Below are 20,032 nucleotides of genomic sequence, written 5' to 3'. Positions count from 1 at the left end.
AAACAAAAATTGTTTTATCTGATGGATGAAGTTATTATTAGACTTCATATAGATTTTAAAGCAATGCAATATTTAACAGTAATATAAAGAAGCATTTGCAAATATATATATATACACAAAGTGAAAGTTAACATTTAATTTCTAATATGTGCAAAATTCGCCACTACCAGACTCCAGAACAACACAGGCACCAGTAAAATACCAATTAAACCAGAGAACTATTAAAATCAGTTAAAAACCAGATAAAAGTGAGGCTAAAATCCAGTAAATAGACAAACCATACACACAATAGAAATACAAACGTTATCAAAATTATCAAAATGATCAAATGTATCAAATATACAAAAATTTATATGAATAACTGTATCAAAATTTCATTCAAATTTATAAAGAAGTACTGTAAACTTTTAAGATTATAACTAAATGCATCATTTTAGCAGCAGTTGTTAAAGTGCAAAGGAAGGAATGTATTCATCTGTATCAATGTGTATAAAACATATGTAAAAAAGAGACCCTCATACTTGACTAATATCTTATAAAAAATTATACATATCTTCTCCTGTATTAAGTCCATTTGGCATTTTAGTGTCTATCCGAATGATATATCGGCTCTCAAGTTGATGTAATTTTTTCTCTCTGTTACCTCCACGTATTGATTTGGGAACAGAGTCGATCACATAGTAACAGAGATAATTGAGATTGCTCTGATGCACTCATTTGAAATGACATGCAGCCGGATATAAAGGATCAGAATTAACAATTGCCCGTAAGTGCTGTAAAATACGGTTGAACACAGGAAGTTTAGTGCTTCTAACATATTTCAGCTGGCATGTACAGGTAAGCACATAAACCGCATGATCAGTTTTACATGAATACAGGACTTGTATTTTGTAAGGTATGGTGGAAAATGCATCAACAAACTCATATTTATTCACTCCAAATTTGCATGCCCAACACAAGCTGCATTTAAAAAAACCCTTTCTATTGGTTAGCCAGTCACTTGTCTCCCTTACTTAAGGACTAGTTCTAACCAGGGCATCCCTCATAGAGGGAGCTCTTCTAAATGTTATAGCTGGATAGATATCTAGTTCAGGGGCTAGAGTGACGTCTGTTTTTAAAATTGGCCAATGTTTATATATCGTTACAGCAACTCTGGTAATCAGGATATCACCTAGCCAGCTCGTGGGCGGTCCGAGCTGGGATCACCGGTAACCCAAAAATTATCCAAACACACTCCGTTGGTTCCACAGACATACTTGGTCACTTCAAGTTGCTGGTATACAAAGTGGTTTATTGGCAGGAAATAACGCATTTCACCTTTCAGCTTGATCACCTTCAACCATTGTAATGCTACGTGCTTGTATTTATCCTGCATCCAAAATAGACACAGGACTTTCACCCCATACGTGTGGCAAAACAGTCAACAATCATGGCAGCCATTTTAAAAGATCTTAACCGCTGTTCAGTTTACCAGCGATCTCAGATTTACATAAATTTATACATTTCGCACATAATTCTAATGCTATATACAAAATTAATTATATATATCACAAAATTGTAATTTGCATATATACGAAATTCCAACAAGCTTTGGGAAAATTTCATGGTTGAAAAAACGAACGACAATAACATATTATCGCCAATGATTGCGGCAGAGCAGTCACAAACGGCAATTAATAACAATTCATTATAATCAACAATGTAAACACTGTAAGGCGTCTAGTCAGTCGCGCTAATGTCAGCCTTCTATTTAATAAGGTTATCATGTTTTGAACCATACTATCACCGAAGTGTAAGTGTTCCACAGCTTATGGATTGTTATATTGCCAATCATACTTCTTCAATAACAGTTGACTGCTTCATATGTTCAACCATAATCACTTAAATAAAAGTCCATGCCCCAGTGGGCTTAATTTACATGAATTCCACTGTGCCAACATATTCATCCCGCCCAAGTTGGCAAATAATCCAAAGTTCATGAAGAAGAAGATATCTTTATTGTTCAATTAATTAAAATTGTTACAATATTCTAACAATAAAACAAAAGCTTGGTTAGGAACTCACACAATTATTTAAGAATAAAGTAATTGTTTAAAAAAGATTTAAAATAATAAAAATGACTGTTATGATTATTTTCTTAACTGGCAGTAAAATATTATACATAGAATTTAAGACTAAGTCCTGTTATAGTTCAGTTTTCAGATTCAGTTTGGCTCGGATGGCATCTGTGAATTTCCCTAGTCGGGCCACAATTTGAGGTGTTTTTGTAGAGAGCAAGTAATGTCCGGACTGGTGAGACCCAACTCCAGCCTTACTCTTGCTCTCCTGGCCTGTCTAGGGAGAGCTAGGATCTTTTTGTAAGCCAAAATTTGATGGTTCGCGAGGAACGTATTGAAGGCACCGGGGAAGACTAAGTGGCCATAGTTAAGAGAGGGCACTACCTTTGCCTTAAGAACTTTTAAAATCTCTTCAGCAGTTGGACTATGAAGTCGCTGTTTAAGGCTTTTTAAATTGAAAATGATGCCAGCTGCTTTCCTTCTCAGATGTTTTAGGTGGGCTGTAGGTGTTGCCCCTTCCGATAGCTAAAAGCCCAAATATTTGTAGCTCATACTTGTTTTAATTTCCAGGTCCCCAAGTTGCCAATGCATGGTCTTCTTACGTGAGTACTTCCTGAATATAAGTATTTTGGTCTTTTCCTGGTTCACCAGGAGTTTGTTCTGTTGGTTATATCCATGCAAGGCTTTTAGGGCCTTCTGTAAGCCAGTTCTCATGTGGTCCATAATCACAATGTCATACGCATACTGGAGTATTTGAGGCTGTATTTTTCCCAGTCTGGGTGGCAATAAACTTGCCCCCTCCAGTGCTTTCCCCAGATCAGCTGTGTACAGATTGAAAAGTATGGGGGCAAATATGCACCCTTGTTTTAAGCCGTTATTGATTGGTACCTTAGCAGTGACTAATCTTTGGCTGATTTTAATGCGGACCCAGGTCCCCTGATATAGGGATATTATGGCTTTTAGCAGCTGTTGGGGGATTCCCCAAGTGTGTAGTTTTTCCCACAGCTTTCCGCGATCCACACTATCAAAAGCTGCACTGTAATCAACAAAGCAACAAAAGAGTGGTAACTGAGATGTCTGGGTAGCGCGATTGGACAGATGGCCCAGTACTAAGATGTTGCCTGTGGTAGAACTTTGGGCCCTGAATCATGTTTGAAGTAGGGGAAGAATGTTATTATCTGTTACCCAGGCTTGCAGTTCTTTCAGAAGTATTCTGGCGTATGCTTTGGCTTCAACGTCCAATAAAGCAATGAGTCAGTAGTTTTCGGGTTTTGTGCTGTCCCCTGTTTTGTAAATTGAGGAAAGTATTGAACCTTTCCATGATATTGGAACAGTAGAGGTGGCAAAGGTGTGCTTAAAGAGTGTTGTCAACTGCTCTGCCCAGAATCCCTGCGAGGCTTTAAACACAGATGCCGGTACTCCGTTGGGTCCTGGAGCTCCATTTGACCTCATGTTTTTGATCAGGGTGATTACCTCTGCCACTGTGATGTTAGAAGTTTTAATGACTTTATCTTTTGTTGGAGATTGTGAATGGGAGTAAGTTTGGGTAATGTCCTGTTCTGTTGAATACAGCTGAGTGGCATGTTTTACCCACTCCAAGGCGGCCACTCCATTTCCTTTTATCTGGCCGGAGAGTTGCTTTATATATCTCCAAAGTTGTATGTGTCCCCTTTCTTTGAGGAAGGTAAAAATGTTCACCCATTCTGACTCAGTTTTCTTGGAGCATATTTCCCAGACTTTCTTCCTGTGCGCTGCACGGAGAGCTGTTATTTCCTGAGGTTTGATGTTTTTGGTGCCTTTCCTTCTTGCCTTCAAGGCTCTTGTAAGACTACGTTTTGTGTGGATTAGGTCTCTTGATTTGATGGTTATCGGAGGTCCCTGGGAGAGGGTATCCTGTAAGCATGGGCGGATTTTGCAAATTGGCAATCCGCGAAATTGCGTATTTACGGATTCGCAATCCGCAAAATCTGCGAACTCTCGCGAATTTTGCGGATTCCTTTTTTTTGTGTGTTCGCAAGTGTTTCTGCCATTTCGCAAGTGTTTTTTACCAGTTCGCAAACGCGAACTTACTTGTCGGGTAGCAACGGTCGCGACCATGTTGTTTCTACGTCTGGTTCATCACAGCACCCTCTGTTTCACCACTGCCACCCTCTGTTTCACCACTGCCACCCTCTGGCTCACCCATGCCGCCCTCTGGCTCACCTATGCCACCCTCTAGTTCATCACTGTAGATTATAGGGGGAAAAGCACATATGCCCTGCCTCAACTGACATGAATGAATTAGGGGCTGATTAATGTGTCACTGAATTTGAACTTCCGGGCTGGCACCTGCTTCCTTATCTGTAATTGATTTCTGTTGCAGTGTAATTTTTTAACAGGACCTTTGTTGTATACTTGTAGCTATTCTCTGAGCCTGCTGTGAGGGTCAGAGCAGGGTCATAGAATAGTTGCAAGTAGGCAACAGAACTCTGAAGGGGCCCCTCAGGAAGCACTACAGGAAATGGTTACTAATGATAAGATTGAACTTTTGCACCTGCTGAGTGCTTTCAGTTTTGCAAAAATCCAAATATCCAGCAGCATCCACAAAAAGTAATCCTTCCAGGTCAAGATCCGAATCAAAGTGACCAGCACATGTAGAAAGCACTGGGAGGAGCCTGCTGGACAGGAACAGGAAGTTGGAGACTGTGGGGCATTTCCTTCCTCCCACGCCCTCCCCCAAAATGGACTCCTTGCAAAAAAAAACATGCAGGCAAATGTCAACCTGAGGAGTTATTCTGATAAAAATCATAATTTTCAAGGTTTATGCTGCCTGCTGGTGGATTTCTTGTGCGAAATTGCAAATTTTGCAATCTCGCAATTGCGAGATTGTCGCTGCCCGCCGCATCTACGTGTTCGCAAGTGTTTACTCCCGCGATGCATGATCACGGGCCTTATGACATACTCGCGTTGCCAAACTCTCGCTGTGCAAGGTGGCAAGCCGCGATGATGTCGACAAACTCCCGCGGGATCCCGCAGCAAGATCCAAAATGGCGCAGCACACGCAAACATGGAGAAAAACAACTCTGCAAACGCTGAATGACGGTAAGTGAACGCTGCGCACAGCAAAATTGTATAGTATTCTAGTTGGCAAGTGCGACCAAGCAAAAAATCCGCTTCGTGCAGATTTGCGAATTTTCGGCAAATTCGCGAGAGTTTGCGGATTGCGAATTTGCCGAAAATCTGCAAAATCCACGAGCGGAACAGATTTTACGCCCATGCTTAGTATCCTGAACTTGGGTACCTCCAATTTGTACCCCTAGAGCTAGTTTCAATTCTGTTAAGAGTGCTTCCCAGTAGGCCTGGGCAAGACTGGACTCGTGACTGTGGAATGTGATTCTTTGTGAGTTACCCATTCCAGGATTTTAGGGCCAAGATTGTTTGTCCATTGTATTCTCCTCAGAATTTCATAGCGTTCCTCTCAAGTTGGCAAATGATTCCAAGTTCATGATTTCAACCTCCGGAAACCGCTGTATGTTCAATTTGGTACCATGATCAGACAGTTGCCATAATTAACCTAAAAATTTAAAAACATAACATCAGAATGCAAACCACACACAGTCTTACTTAAGACATATTTCATATTTCGTTCTATAAGGTGCACTGCCAGTTCCCACTTTGAATTTAAGCCATTCAGGGTCATACAGTTAAAGTCAATTATATATCTTGACTCTAGTTTGCGCAAGGCCAACTCTCTGTTGCCTCCGCTGATCCCCAAATCAACCATATCAATGACCACCACCCGCAATTAGCTCTCATTTTGAAAGTGGCAGTCAAAGAAATGACATGCTACAAGATATTGCTGATTTTTGTTTTTGATCGCACGTATATGCCCCATCACTCTTTTCTTTGCCCGATGTATCGTGCTGCCCACAGACCATTTGTTGCATGGACAGATCAATACATAGACGCAGTACATGGTGTTACATGTCAGTGATTTGCAAATTACAAACTCTCTGTCGGCCTTGGGGATATTCAAAGTTTCGCAATCCACACTCTTGCGGCAGGCTTTTCAGCTTCTACAGCGCTTAAAACCTGCCTTACTTTTGCTTTTGTTCTTACTAGTCACAAGATTACAGCTTAAATCATCTCTCAAAGATGTATATTTCCTAAAATTGATTTGTGGGTTCTCACTTATATGTGGTTTCAGATGTTCGTCTGTCAAAAGAATATGCCAATGTTTCTTAAAAATCTTTCCATTTTCATGAGCCTGTCCCGAGAAAGTGGTCTGCACCTTCTTGCTCCTGGTGGTGCCCCAACCACTGGGAGCACTCTCCTAGACCCTCCAGGTCTCCAAGAGGGTGCATTCTGTAGGGAGCCATCTTTACTGGCTCCCTGTGCCAGCGTTACGCCTGGCTCTGCTCCTGGGCCTCTCTTCTCCTTGCGCAGAGGCCCCTGCTTCTACACATCGGTCCTGGGCTCCTCTCTGGCACTGTTAGGGCCCTGGGAGGGTGGGGGGGGGGCAGTCAGGGGGTTCCTCCTTTCAACTGCCCATCACCAGGCTCCAGCACCTTCTGCCTCAGCAGACCACACCCCAGAGAGAGCTTCTCTTCCTGTGCAAGTTCTTTTAAGAACTTGGGGAGGGGGCTGGCAGGAAGTCTCTGTTTGTCCTATCACACAGCGACACATCATTTCCCTGCCCCTGCTCCCTCCTTCTTGTCCAGCCTCCGGGTTTGTTCAAAAAGGCATAGTCCAGTGTCTCTGGCCACATGGTCCCCTTCCCCCCTTGCTGCATTCACCTTGGTTCAGCTGGGTGCCTGGCACCCAGCGACAACTGCTGATGGATTAGCCTGTAGCTCCACCTATCTTCTCTCCTTGGAAGGAAGATCTTCGCTCTGGGAAGAAAGGTCTTTAATCTAACCTGCCAGGGCCAGTCCCCAGCCAGTGACTCAGAGAAATATAACATTTCTGGATGACCCAAAAGCAAAATATGACTTTGGACTCTGCAGAATACTTCTTTTCACATCCGCTACAGTGGACTTTAGTGCGTGTCTTGAATCTGTAGGCCTTTTGAAAGTTAATCTAGCACTTGGACCCAACATCCCCGTAGGGGAATAATGAAGTGAAAACAGTAAAACACACTGACTTTCTCTGGCATGTTCCTTCACAATGTATAAAGCCTATTCCGTGTCACCACCCAATTCTGCATATGTCCTGCCACATCATTCACTCTGTAGGTGCTCCAGGACTGCACACGCAAGAATCTCCCCTGTGCCGCATCAACACATGTGCACATGCATGTACACATGTGTCTGCATGTAACCAGCCCGGTGTCCCTCACTCCAGCTGCTGCGCAGTGGCCTGGACAAGCCAGGGGGACACCAGTAAAATCCCACACCAGTCTCTTACATCCTGTGTTCACTGTGGGTGGGTCCCAACTAATGAGGCTCCCCCACAGTAAAATCTCAACAATTAGGTGCTCAAAAAGCAAATATTCCTGGTGGCCCATAGTGTCAGAACCACCTTCTAACAGTCTCACACAGTGGTATTGGTAAGACGTCTTCGGAAGCCATGCCCCCTTTCTCCGCTGCTCTGCAAATGCGCCTCCTGGCACACTATGGGTTTGGGGATTAAGTCCACTTTACTCCTGAGGGACTTTGGGGGCCAAGAAGCCCTCCTGGTACCTCCTGTAAATCCTACACAGTGGAATTCCTGAGTGCTGGTGGACGCCCAGCCCCTTTCGCCACCTCTCTGCAAATGCGTCTGCTATCTTAAGAGGCATTTGCAATGTGATAAGTTTCATATTTGCGAGAATAAGAGCTATAGGCATTGTAAATATAAAAGTGTTTTACAAATGTTTCTTGGAGTGGAGTGGATGTAGGTTGTGGGTAGTGGAATTATGTGGTATGATGTGCAGTGAAATTATGTGGATAGACTTTGACTTTGATGTGGATAGTATGTGGTATTTAGTGTATAGGAATTAAGTAGAGTGAGATTATGTTTTATGGAGAGTAATTGTGTGGTATGGGAATCTGCGTTGTGGAGTAGTAACCTCATATTTAGTCTTCCTCATTTTCATAGAAGCTGAACTATAAACTCAATAAGACAAAAAAAGAAGGAACCACTGCGGAGCACTTCTGGACCTAGTCAGAAGTATGAGCAGGGCCAATGGAACTATGCGACTGTTTGGCTGCACTAACTTTTGCACAAATATACATTTTCCACATTTGCCACATAATCCATCATCTGCTGCATAATCTGTAGATTTAAATAAAAACAACCATGTTCCTAGCTCAAACAGCTCAAACGTTACCAAAATTGCAGTGATGTGGGGTACGGCTGTTTGCAAACCTAGAATGGTAACCTGGTACTGATTGTTAAATGTGGGAATTAAATTGATACTAATGGTGTGCAAACCACTATTGCTATTTTCTGCACCTCTTTTGCCTCTTTCTGCATTTCGTTCGCTTCTTTCTGCATCTTTTTTCTTTTTCTGCACTTCTTTTGCCTCGTTCTGCTCATCTCTTCCACTTTCTTCACCTCTCTTGCCTCTCAGGTAGGTCGCTCCCCCTCCGCACTGCACCGCCTGTGTGTCCCTGCCCCAGCTGCCGCTGCTGAGGAAGTTCAAGGCCCTCCATCACCCGCAGGCTACCACCTGCTCCTCATCCCTGGGGGCCAGTGGTAGGCCGTAGGTAGGTTTGCTCATCCTCTGTTTTACTGCTTTTATTGCATTGCCTGTATTTTCATTGTTGTGTCTGTGACTGCTGTTGTCTGTCTTCCCCTTCTGCCTGTCGTGGTCTGTGCCCCTTTTTCTTCCCTCTGTTCCCCTCGCTGTCCCCGTCCTCTCTCTGCCTGGTCTTTCCTTCTGGAGAACCGGGCCTTATGGACCCAGCGGCGCAGGGCACGCCTAAAATCTCCGGGTTCACCTGCCTTGTCAGACAGAGACACGAGACACGAGACACTCTATTAGGCGTAGAAAAGCAGATTTATTAGCTGCAGCCAAGCACACTTGTCCAAGAAGTTACAGGAGGTAGATTCTTAGGAGACTGCCACTTAACTCCGTGGCTCACAATCTATTATAATAATATTAATAATAATAGGGGCATTTGTAGAGCGCTGAGTTACGCACACCGGCGTGTCCCCGCGCTGACAATGGGGGAGAGGCGGATAACAGGGAAATTTAGCTACCAGGCAGACCATTATCTGACAAAGAGGTAGGTTTTTAATTTAGCTCGAAACCTCGTTTCTGATGGTTCCAAGCGTAGGTCTACTGGGAGTTTATTCCAGTGGTTTGCCGCTAAATACCTAAAGGATCTGCCTCCCATACGAGCTTTCTTCACCTTAGGGATCCTCAGCAGTCCCCCACCCGCAGATCTGAGCGCACGTTTACAATGCCCACTCCCAAAACATACAAAATTGACGAATAGGAATAGTTCGAAAGCAGGCTATTGAATGTCAAAACACACCCTCCTTTCAGACCCCGTGTGCTCTCCTCCCCTCAAGTAAATCAACACTAGTGCCCGTAATTCAATTTGCAGGTGGTAGAACATGTTTGAATGCTTCAAAGGATAGTTTATGTAACAAGAGAATACACGAAGAGAATAGCGAAGGCCAGTCAAATAGAATGAAGTCAAGAAGAATGGTGGGAGCCAAACAGTCAGTCGAGACAGGGATCAATCAGCCTAGAAATGGATTAGTGGACTCAACCAGACCCTGACATCAGTTTCGTAAACAAGGGCAGAGGGTTTACTTGACACGAAGAACACGTAGACAGCTGAAAATACAAAAACACCGTGTCCGCCGTGCTGCCTGAGTGAGGCAACATAAAATGGCGGCTGAACACAAAATGGCGGCTAGATACGAAGCGGAGTCAAAAACTACGTAACCTCAGACCCTCCTTTTGCCATACTCAGGCAAGGCACAAAAGACTAATGCTAGTCTGAGTCGATGTCAATGGTCATGAGATCATTGAGTTGTTGCTGTAACATCATTCTAATATTCTCTGTTTTCTGTGACACTGGTTTTGGAACGCATACAGTGGCACAAAGTCCAAAGATGGCTGGGCCACACTGTAAACAAGAAAAAATGATCGCTAAAACCGCTCCAAGGAAAGTTAATATTTTCCATCCCCATGTGGACAGTAGTCCCCAAAACCCTCCCATCACAGACCAATCTCCAGTATCCTGATGAATGGACTCGGAAATGACATGTAGTTTAGAAATGGCTTGGTATACTGTAGGGGCATTATCAGGAACGTAAACACAGCAACTAGACCCAATTAATTTACAGACTCCTCCTCTATATGCAAGGACAATATCTAAAACCATCCGGTTTTGTAAAGTCATAAGGCGATCCGCCTGAAGCTCAGCTGTTAAATTATTCAATGCTCCAGAAGTCACGTTTATGGTAGCATCGACCACACGGACTAGACGTATGATGTTCCTGCTATTAACTATTGGACCCCAAAAGGGAAGAAACCCTTTCAGAAAATCTCCTCCCTCTTGTCCAGCTGTGTCTTCAGAATCAATAACCCCTCTTTCATATCTCTTTCTGTGATGATCTGCAGGAGCAGTATATGTCGGAGGAAGAAGGAAAGCTATATAACATGTGCCCGAGAAATAGGTGGGAAGCCATGTATAGGTTCTATCGTGGCAGATAAAATATGTACCTTGAGATGGTACTAACGGTGAGGAAACCAAGGGTGTATAAATGTATGTATGGGAACAATTACTCTTTTCCTGTTTAATCTTAGTGTTCTGGCCATTTATTTGTAAACACAAATTACCTTTATGAGGTATAGTCCAAATCAGTGAAGATCTCTTGTGTTTAAACTTATCAGCAAGGCTAGTGATATAACGAGTCACATTCCAACCATCATATGCTTGTTTCCCGTCCATGGGAATCTTATTAATGTGGCAATTTTTGCCATAGTCACTATTCCCTTTATCAAAGGGCTGTGACTAAAATCTACTCCACCATTATAGGACCCACCAGGAGGATATCGGAGTTGATTCTGGTATGCATTAGAAAACATAGCCAGATAAGCCCAAGCAGAACCTTCATACGAAAACGAGAGAACTAAATACGGCATCCCTCTTTCTGTATTATGGGGCATGAGTCCACAGACCCAACAGTCTGTAGTATTGACTACCAATTGGTGTTGATGCAACAACTGAATAAATTAATTGTTAAGATATTCCGTTCTCCTCATCTGTTCATGATCTGGGAGTGTATAACATTTTTGCGGAGAAATAGTAGTAGAGGAAATCAAAGAGACTGAAGTAGGGACAGGTGCTGGCTGCATAATGTGTACAATCCATCCTACACTTGCTAATAAACTACATAAACATACCAGAATACATAGTGCTACGCCACAACGACTAAACAGTAACTTTTTATAATGATTTCTTTTCATCATTTTAATATCATCCCCTTCCATTTTGTTATCCATTACTCTAAAGGCGTTGCTCACGATAATCTTCCTTAATCACTTGGCTGTGATTGTTAGCCGTCCTATGACACTGCAAGTCCTGTTGACCTAGTCACTATTCAGGTCACAGCCTAAGACTCCTACCGTGACCCTGCAACTTGATGGATAATGGAAAAGGAATGCCTTTTAAATATAAACAAAAAACAAAATCACAAAACGCAAAATTTAATTGTCCTTGGTCAACCTTGATCTCAGGTTGTACCGTGTTTTGCCAGGTATCGTTTGGTCATGGAACAGTTTTTCTGGATCTGATGTATTTAATCGCAAGTGAGATGGTACAGCTTCCTGTAAAACGTCGTCGTCCTCTTTCTCACAACTTGTCCAATCCAGGCGTGCACTACTGAATGGTACAAAGCTGGGTACTTTTTCACACTCGCTATCACCAACACCTTCTCGGACCCACTGGTCATAAGGTAAAGGTAATGGTACCCTTTTACAGTGCACGCCGTGGATCCAATTTTTCTTCCCAACGACTTTCACTGCTGTACGGGTGGTCAATAGAACTTGTCTCGGCTCCCAATGAGGTTCCAGGTTCTTTTTCCTCTGGAAATTCTTCAGACACACCCAATCCCCAGGTTGGATGGAGTGTCCTGGATCTGAGGAGGCATCCGGCAAGGCGTTTTGGACCTGTTGATGAATGACACGTAATTTAGTGGTGAGGTCATGCAGATAATCAACCAACAATGGATATGGAACATCCGAATATTTCTTGGGGCGAGGGACTCCCCAAACATTTGCTGGGTGTCCAAAAACAATCTCATATGGGCTAAGCCCCAAACGAGAATGTACTGTCGTTCTTGTTGAGAGAAGTGCCAAAGGCAAAGCATCAGGCCAAGAAAGGCCTGTGCTAGCCTGTATCTTTGCTAATTTAAGCTTGAGAGTGTCATTGTAACATTCTTCCAAACCCGCTGACTGAGGATGGTTTGCCGCATGGAATTTTTGCCTAATACCAAGACCCACACATACCTTCTGCATAATTTGGCCTATGAATTCACTCCCATTGCCACTCCAGACAATGCGCGGCAAACCAAACCTCGAGAAAAACCCCTTCAAAAGGATTTTGGCAGTGGACAAAGCAGTATTGTCCTTTAGGGGGTAGGCCTCTATCCATCTGGAAAAGGCGCAAACCACCACCAGGACATACTTAAGATTGTTAAAACATTCCATGTGAATGAAATCTATTTGTAGTACCTCAAAAGGATACATAGGGGGAGCAAAATGACCTGCCGGAGTTGGGGTTCCCTTTCCTGGATTGTGCATCAAATGGACAATGCAATGCTTCACTACATTTTCTGCACATTTGGGAATACCTTCAGTCTGCCATACTGGAGCCAGAAGTTTACATATACCCCTTGCATTGATATGGGCTGGTCCATGTGCCAAAGTGACTACAGGTAGTACATACGCATCTGGTAACAACCATCGCTGATGCTCTGACAATTCCGTCCAACATCCCATCGTGTCCAACATTCCCGTACTCTCTCTCCACTTACTCAATTCTTTCTCCGTTGCTTCCTTCTGAATCATTTTTACACTTTCCACTGTGTCTTCACACATACCTCCTTCTGCGACCCAACTTGCAGGGCCTGCAACGTACATGTGACTCTCAATATCTTTCGCTGTTTCCCTCGCTACTTCATCCGCAAATGCATTTCCTCGACCCACATCATCAGAAATCCTTTCATGCGCACTGCACTTCACATTCGCTACTTGAGCAGGCAAAGCAAGTGATTCAAGAAGGTCAGTTACCAACTGACCATGCTGTATTTTAGTGCCGTGGGAGGTAAAGAATCCTCTTTCCTTCCACAAACGGTCAAAACTATGAGCAGCGCCAAAGGCATATTGGCTGTCTGTATAAATGGTCACTCTCTTTCCTTTCGCCAACACACATGCTCTCATCAATGCTATTAATTCTGCACCGTGCGCTGAATTCTGTGAAATGCGTGCAGTTTCTACTACTGTATGCAAAGTTGTAACAGCATAAGCTGCTGTCGTCTCGCCATTAGGAAGCGTAAAACAAGACCCATCTACCCACAAAATTCCATCCGGATTCACAAGTGGTGTATCTTTTAAATCAATTCGGCCTTTAGTTTCTTCTTCTGTACGAAGAAAACAATCATGCTGGTCTTGTACATTTTTCTCGTCTAGAGCAGGTAACAATGTTGCTGGATTCAGGACATTACATCTCTTGATATGTATGTGACTAGCTAAAAGCATCAACTCATATTCTGACAAACGGGCACTGTGTCTTTGTCCTATTAAAAAGAGTATCTACTCCATGAGGCACCATAACGTTAAGAGTATGATCTAACACTAATCCAGCAGATTGACGAATGGAGATCGCCGCTGCTGCTGTTGCTCTGAGACAACTAGGTAATGCCTTGGCTACTGGATCCAATGTAGCCGAAAAATAGGCACATGGCCTTTGTTTGTCTCCAAATTGTTGTGTGAAGACTGACAATGCACAACCTTCTCTCTCATGAACATAGAGTGTGAAAGGTTTGCTGTAATCTGGAGTACCCAACACAGGAGCCGAACACAAGGCGGTACGTAAATCAGAAAAACTTTTCTGACACTCATCAGTCCAAGGAAGAGGTTGGGGTGTATCTTTCAGAGTAAGTGCCAACAAAGGTTTGGCCAATAGAGAAAAATTTGGGATCCATTGTCTACAATAAGAGGTAATGCCTAAGAAAGCACGCACCTCTCTTTGTGTGGATGGCACAGACATTCGTGCAATTGCATGGATACGCTCTGGGGTCAATCGCCTTCCCTCCTTCGACAAGAGATGACCTAAATAGGTAACCTCTTGCCGACAATATTGTAACTTGGAAGGTGACAACTTATGGTGTAAATCAGACAAATGTTGCAGAAGTAACACACTTGCATTTTTACAAACATCTTCTGAATCGGCAGCCACTAACAAATCATCCACATATTGGATAAGAGTAGCACCTGGAGGCAAAGAAAAAGTGTCAATCTGGGATGTCAAAGACTGACTATAAATGGAGGGACTCTCACAATAGCCTTGAGGTGCACGTTTAAATCAGAAGCTTCGGCCTCCGAGAAAGAAGCCAAAAAGATCCCTACTTTCCTCAGCAATAGGAATACTAAAGAAAGCATTTTTGAGATCAATAACCGAAAACCAGGCTGCCGAAGCAGGAATCATAGTGAGCAAAGCAGTAATGTCCGGAACAACAGGAAACTGAGGGACAACAATTTTGTTGACCTCTCGGAGATCAATTACAAAACAATACACAGGTGGCTGAGAAGGATCAGTACGTTTAAGGACAGGCAGAACAGGACTATTGTAAACGTTTCCTCTCGTCTCTTCAACCACGCCCTTCTGAACCAAGTCATAAACAATAGCCAATAAGGCTCTTTCACCATCGTTAGAGATCTTGTATTGAGGAATGCGTGGCAACTTAACATCAGGCTTAACAGTAATCACATAAGGCGGAATCTGAAGCAAACCAACATCATTCGGACCAGTAGCCCAAAGTGTAGCGGGAAGTGAACGTAATTCGAGTGGCAGTTGGTCTTTAGATACATACATTGGAGAAGTCAATTTATCACCCAAAGTAAGATGTACATCAGAGGGGGAACAATACAACGTGGCATGCAAACGGTTCAATAAGTCCAAACCCAACAAGTTTTCTCCACAACCGGTCGTCAAAAGAAGCGGAGCTTCTAAATCATACGGACCAATAGAAATAGGCAAAGGACAAGAAACAGGGTTACTAACCGGGGCGCCTGAGAATCCTACGGAAACATTTGTTAAGCCAGACAAAGGTGCCCCAGGGAGTTTAGAATAAATGATAGAACTTCTCATTGCACCAGTATCCAAAAGAAACGGTTCCGTAAAACCTAATGCTACAGCATCAACATAAGGTCCATTCTGATCCACTTGAACTGATACGACTCCCATACTTCGTCTATGGCTGTCCTAGCTAGTATGAAAATCGTGACTTTCATCTTCTGTACAATAATCGTCATTATAATATTGCGCAGACTGAGAATTCTGTTGATCAAAATAATTCATAGTGTTCTGGGGGGGCAAGGAACGCTGTCCTTGAGGCAACGCACCTCGCCCTCTACCCTTAGGTGCTGACTGAAAACCACCACGACCTCGTGGCACAAATTTTCCACCAGCACGTTGTAGTAAAACCGGACAATTAATCTTAAAATGACCTTCCTCTTTACAGTTGGCGCATTGATTAGGACCCAACAGAGGTCGCAGAACAAAAGGTGTAGGTTTCTTCAACAATCTCTGACACAGTGGAGGCTGCTGCGATTCGGACTGACGAGAACGAGGGGGGAAAGCCTATTGCAAAAGAATCTTCGTTTTCAATTCAGTCTTTTTCTCCACTTTTTCCTTTTCTTCCTTATCCCTATTCTCATAATACTGAGCAGTGGCTAATATCTGGGCAGTCGATGAAACGGCCCATGAACTCTCCGATTGTTTCAATTTATGCGATAATTCTGGCAATAGATTAAATACAAATGTATCCACAAATAATCGCTGTCCACCTTCAGTACTCATATCTTGACCACTAAGCGCCTTGAGACCCTATGGGTATGTAGCGCGCTCTATAAGTGTTATTGATTGATTGATTGACTATGGTCGATGAAAGTTTCTTCGAAACGGGTAAAGAAATCAGAAACACTTTCACCCGTCTTTTGTTTGCACGCTGCCAACTTATCCCAGTTAACGCGTACAGCAGGCATCATCGTCTTCATAAGAGCTATTATTCTACCAGGTAATTCCGTAATCAAATCATCAGGTTTAGCACCACCTATCTGTCCTGCATCTGCGGCCGCTATAGCAGCCCAATCTCCACCTAAAACTTGGGCATGATCTTCCCTACGAATTTTAGCCCATAGAGCTTGTAGGACTACATTTCCCATCAGTAACTCAATATCTTCCAAATTCATGATACACACATCGACAGTCTGGGACAACTCTTTATAATACCCAGCAGGATTCTTATGAGGGTCCGGTAAAGACTGTTTAAGCGCCAAGACTTCCGATCGTTTCCAAGGATCATGTACCCATATACGCTGGAAATGAGCTGGAATGGCTGGATTAGCACCTGCCTGAGGAACCTCATCTCTCCATATTGGAGGAACTTCTCGCATAGGATATTGTTTCATTTTACGCCGAACCGCAGGATCAGGTTCAAGAGGAGCTTCAGAGAAAAAGGAAGACCTGAAAGTAACAAGTTTTTGAACAGCTTGCTCTACATCAGGACCCACAATAAGTCTCTAATCAAATTGATCATGTGTTTCGAACAAACCCATAGGAGGTAAATCTAGATCCACATCTTCCCACCCTTTGATAAGAGTGTTACACATAATATTAAAGACATACCTCTGCGTAGGCGCATTCCATTGTAGAAAAGTGTCTAAAATATCACGCACACTATACTGTAGATCACTCATGATCCAATTACGAGCGAGAGAATCTAGCTGGATCCTCTCTTCCCCATGTGGAATCTGACTACGAGATTGCCTTCGAGATGAAGCAGGAGAAAAAGGAAGAGGTCCAAAAAAAGGTGACAAAAGACCAGAGACGGTGTCAACTAATCGTTGACGGGCTGTAGGGGAATCCGACACCAGAACAGGAGACAACGTATTCTGTAAAATAGGAGAGGAACTAGTAGCAAAGGAAACTGAAGATGAAGTAGACTGAAATACAGAAGATTGGGGTACAGAAGTCAGTGGCAGAGGAGGCGGAATTGGAATTACTCGAAGAGGCAAAGGTGCAGGAATCGGAATCACTGGATTAGCAACAGGTTGTGATGGGGGTGCATTAGCACCTAATACATAAGGCGGAGGTAGTGTAAGTAAATGGAACATGAAAGGATCTTCGTCAGGACCCTTACTCTTCGAGGAAGTAGGCAACACAGGATAACATCTATCTATTGCCATACGATGCTGTCTTTCTGAAACTTCAATCATCTGATCAGTCTCATCATTTTTAAACTGTTGGGCAGCCAGTAAAATTGTCATATTTTGCTCCTTCTTATCTTTCTTCATTTGTTTAATTTCTTTCTGTTTGGCTTCCTTACGCCAGAGGCGGAAAGAGTCAAACATTGCCGGCCGGGCTTTTCTCTTAAACAAAATCGCTTCCAAATTATTTAATATATCAGGCTCAAAGCTACCATTTTGTGGCCACTGTAAGACACTGTCTATCTTTGTGTATTGGATCCATGTTTCATTAAAAATAATAGGGCCTAGACGATGTTTCGAATAGAGCTCATAAGTGGGAGTTCCAACTGGAGGAATCGGACAAGAATCCTCTAGTCCGGAATCCCTAGTACAACCAAAACAACAAAATGTCCTAAATTTACTAAATCCAGGCATTTCGTAACAAACTGGACTTTCTACCAACGTCAAGGGGGTTTAAGACAATATAGCCACAGCACAAACGGACTTACCCCTTGGCTTCGATAAGTGCACTGATCAAATAACAAAAAAACAAACAAACAAAGAGTGGGCGCTACCCATGAATACTTAACTAAATATTTTCGTACGCCAACAGATGTCCATCTAACGTCTCGCGATACCAATCATCACCAAAGGGCCAAAGCAGGGCGACAGTCAGGGCAGCAGTCGTCAGCAGCCGTCGGAAAGGAGTAGCCGTGCTGTAAAAGACCTTCGGTCCACTTTGACATACAGAAATCGCTCACGTGGTTCTCGAATCCTCCAGAATTTTCTTGCAGAGCTCCTCACGATCTTCGGGCTGAACCACTACCGCTGAAGTCGCCCAAACGTTGGGCCGCCAATTGGAGAACCGGGCCTTATGGACCCAGTGGCGCAGGGCACTCCTAAAATCTCCGGGTTCACCTGCCTTGTCAGACAGAGACACGAGACACTCTGTTAGGCGTAGAAAAGCAGATTTATTAGCTGCAGCCAAGCACAGTTGTCCAAGAAGTTACAGAAGGTAGATTCTTAGGAGACTGCCACTTAACTCCGTGGCTCACAATCTATTATAGTACACATGTTTACAATGCCCACTCCCAAAACATACAAAATTGACGAATAGGAATAGTTCAAAAACAGGCTATTGAATGTCAAAACACACCCTCCTTTCAGACCCCGTGTGCTCTCCTCCCCTCAAGTTAATCAACACTAGTGCCCGTAATTCAATTTGCAGGTGGTAGAACATGTTTGAATGCGTCAAAGGATAGTTTATGTAACAAGAGAATAGACGAAGAGAATAGCGAAGGTCAGTCAAATAGAATGAAGTCAAGAAGAATGGTGTGAGCCAAACAGTCAGTCGAGACAGGGATCAATCAGCCTAGACATGGATTAGTGGACTCGGCCAGACTCTGACATCAGTTTCGTAAACAAGGGCAGAGGGTTTACTTGACACGAAGAACACGTAGACAGCTGAAAATACAAAAACAAAATGGCGGCTGAACACAAAATGGCGGCTAGATACGAAGCGGAGTCAAAAACTACGTAACCTCACTTCTGTACCCCTCGCTGCCCCCGTGTCCCTGCCCGGTTTTCCCTTCTGTTCCCCTTGCTGCCCCTGTGCCTCTCTGCCCATTCCGCCTTCTGTTCTTAGCTGCTGCTTTATTTCCGTATTCTGTATTTTGCCTCTGTGCCACTCATTTTTCGGGAATTTCTGTGCCCTTTTTGCCTTCTCTGCCACTCAATTTTCCCTCGTTTTTGTGCCTCTTTTGCCTTCTGTTCCACTTGTTTTTTGTGCCCTTCTACCCTCTGTTCCACTTGTTTTTTCATGCCCTTCTGCCCTCTGTGCCACTAGTTTTTCCTTCGTTTTTTGTGCCCTTCTGCCCTTTGTTCCACTCGGTTTTTTTGTGCCCTTCTGCCCTCTGTGCCACTTGTTTTTCCCTTATTTTTGTGCCCCTTTTGCCTTTTGTTCCACTCCTTTTTTGTGCCCTCCGCCCTCTGTTCCACTCGTTTTTTTGAGCCCTTCTGCCATCTGTGCAACTCATTTTCCCCTCATTTTTTGTGCCCTTATGCCTTCTATTCCACTTATTTATTTATTTATTTTGGCCATTTATTAAGCGCAACGAATACCCATAGGCGTCTCGGCGCTGAAATGTTCCCTAAATCCTCCCAATGGCTCAACCGAGTGCTAACTAGTTATTGATCGAAAAGCCACGTCTTCAGTCCCCTACGGAATTGTAGCAAGGAGGAGCACGTCCTAATGTGCTGAGGTAAAGAATTCCACAGCTTGGATGCGGCAACCGAAAAGCGACGGTCCCCCCAAGAGACTGTTTTTGATCGTGGAGTGACTAGTAGGTTTAGATTGGCCGATCGAAGTTGTCTGGCTGGTTTATAAAGTCTAAACTGGCCCTTAAAATACTGAGGGCCTGAATCGTTCAATGTTTTATATATGATGCACAAAGATTTGAATTTAATTCGGTTGCAGATAGTCAGCCAATGATATTTCCTGATGGTGTTTGCTATGGAAGAGAACTTGGGTGTCCCCGAGAGCAGACGTGCAGCTGCATTCTGGATAGTCTGGAGCTTGGTG

This window comes from Lissotriton helveticus, chromosome 7 (genome assembly GCF_964261635.1).
Source record: "Lissotriton helveticus chromosome 7, aLisHel1.1, whole genome shotgun sequence".
Lineage (NCBI taxonomy): Eukaryota > Metazoa > Chordata > Amphibia > Caudata > Salamandridae > Lissotriton > Lissotriton helveticus.
Note: the sequence above shows the minus strand (reverse complement) of the source record.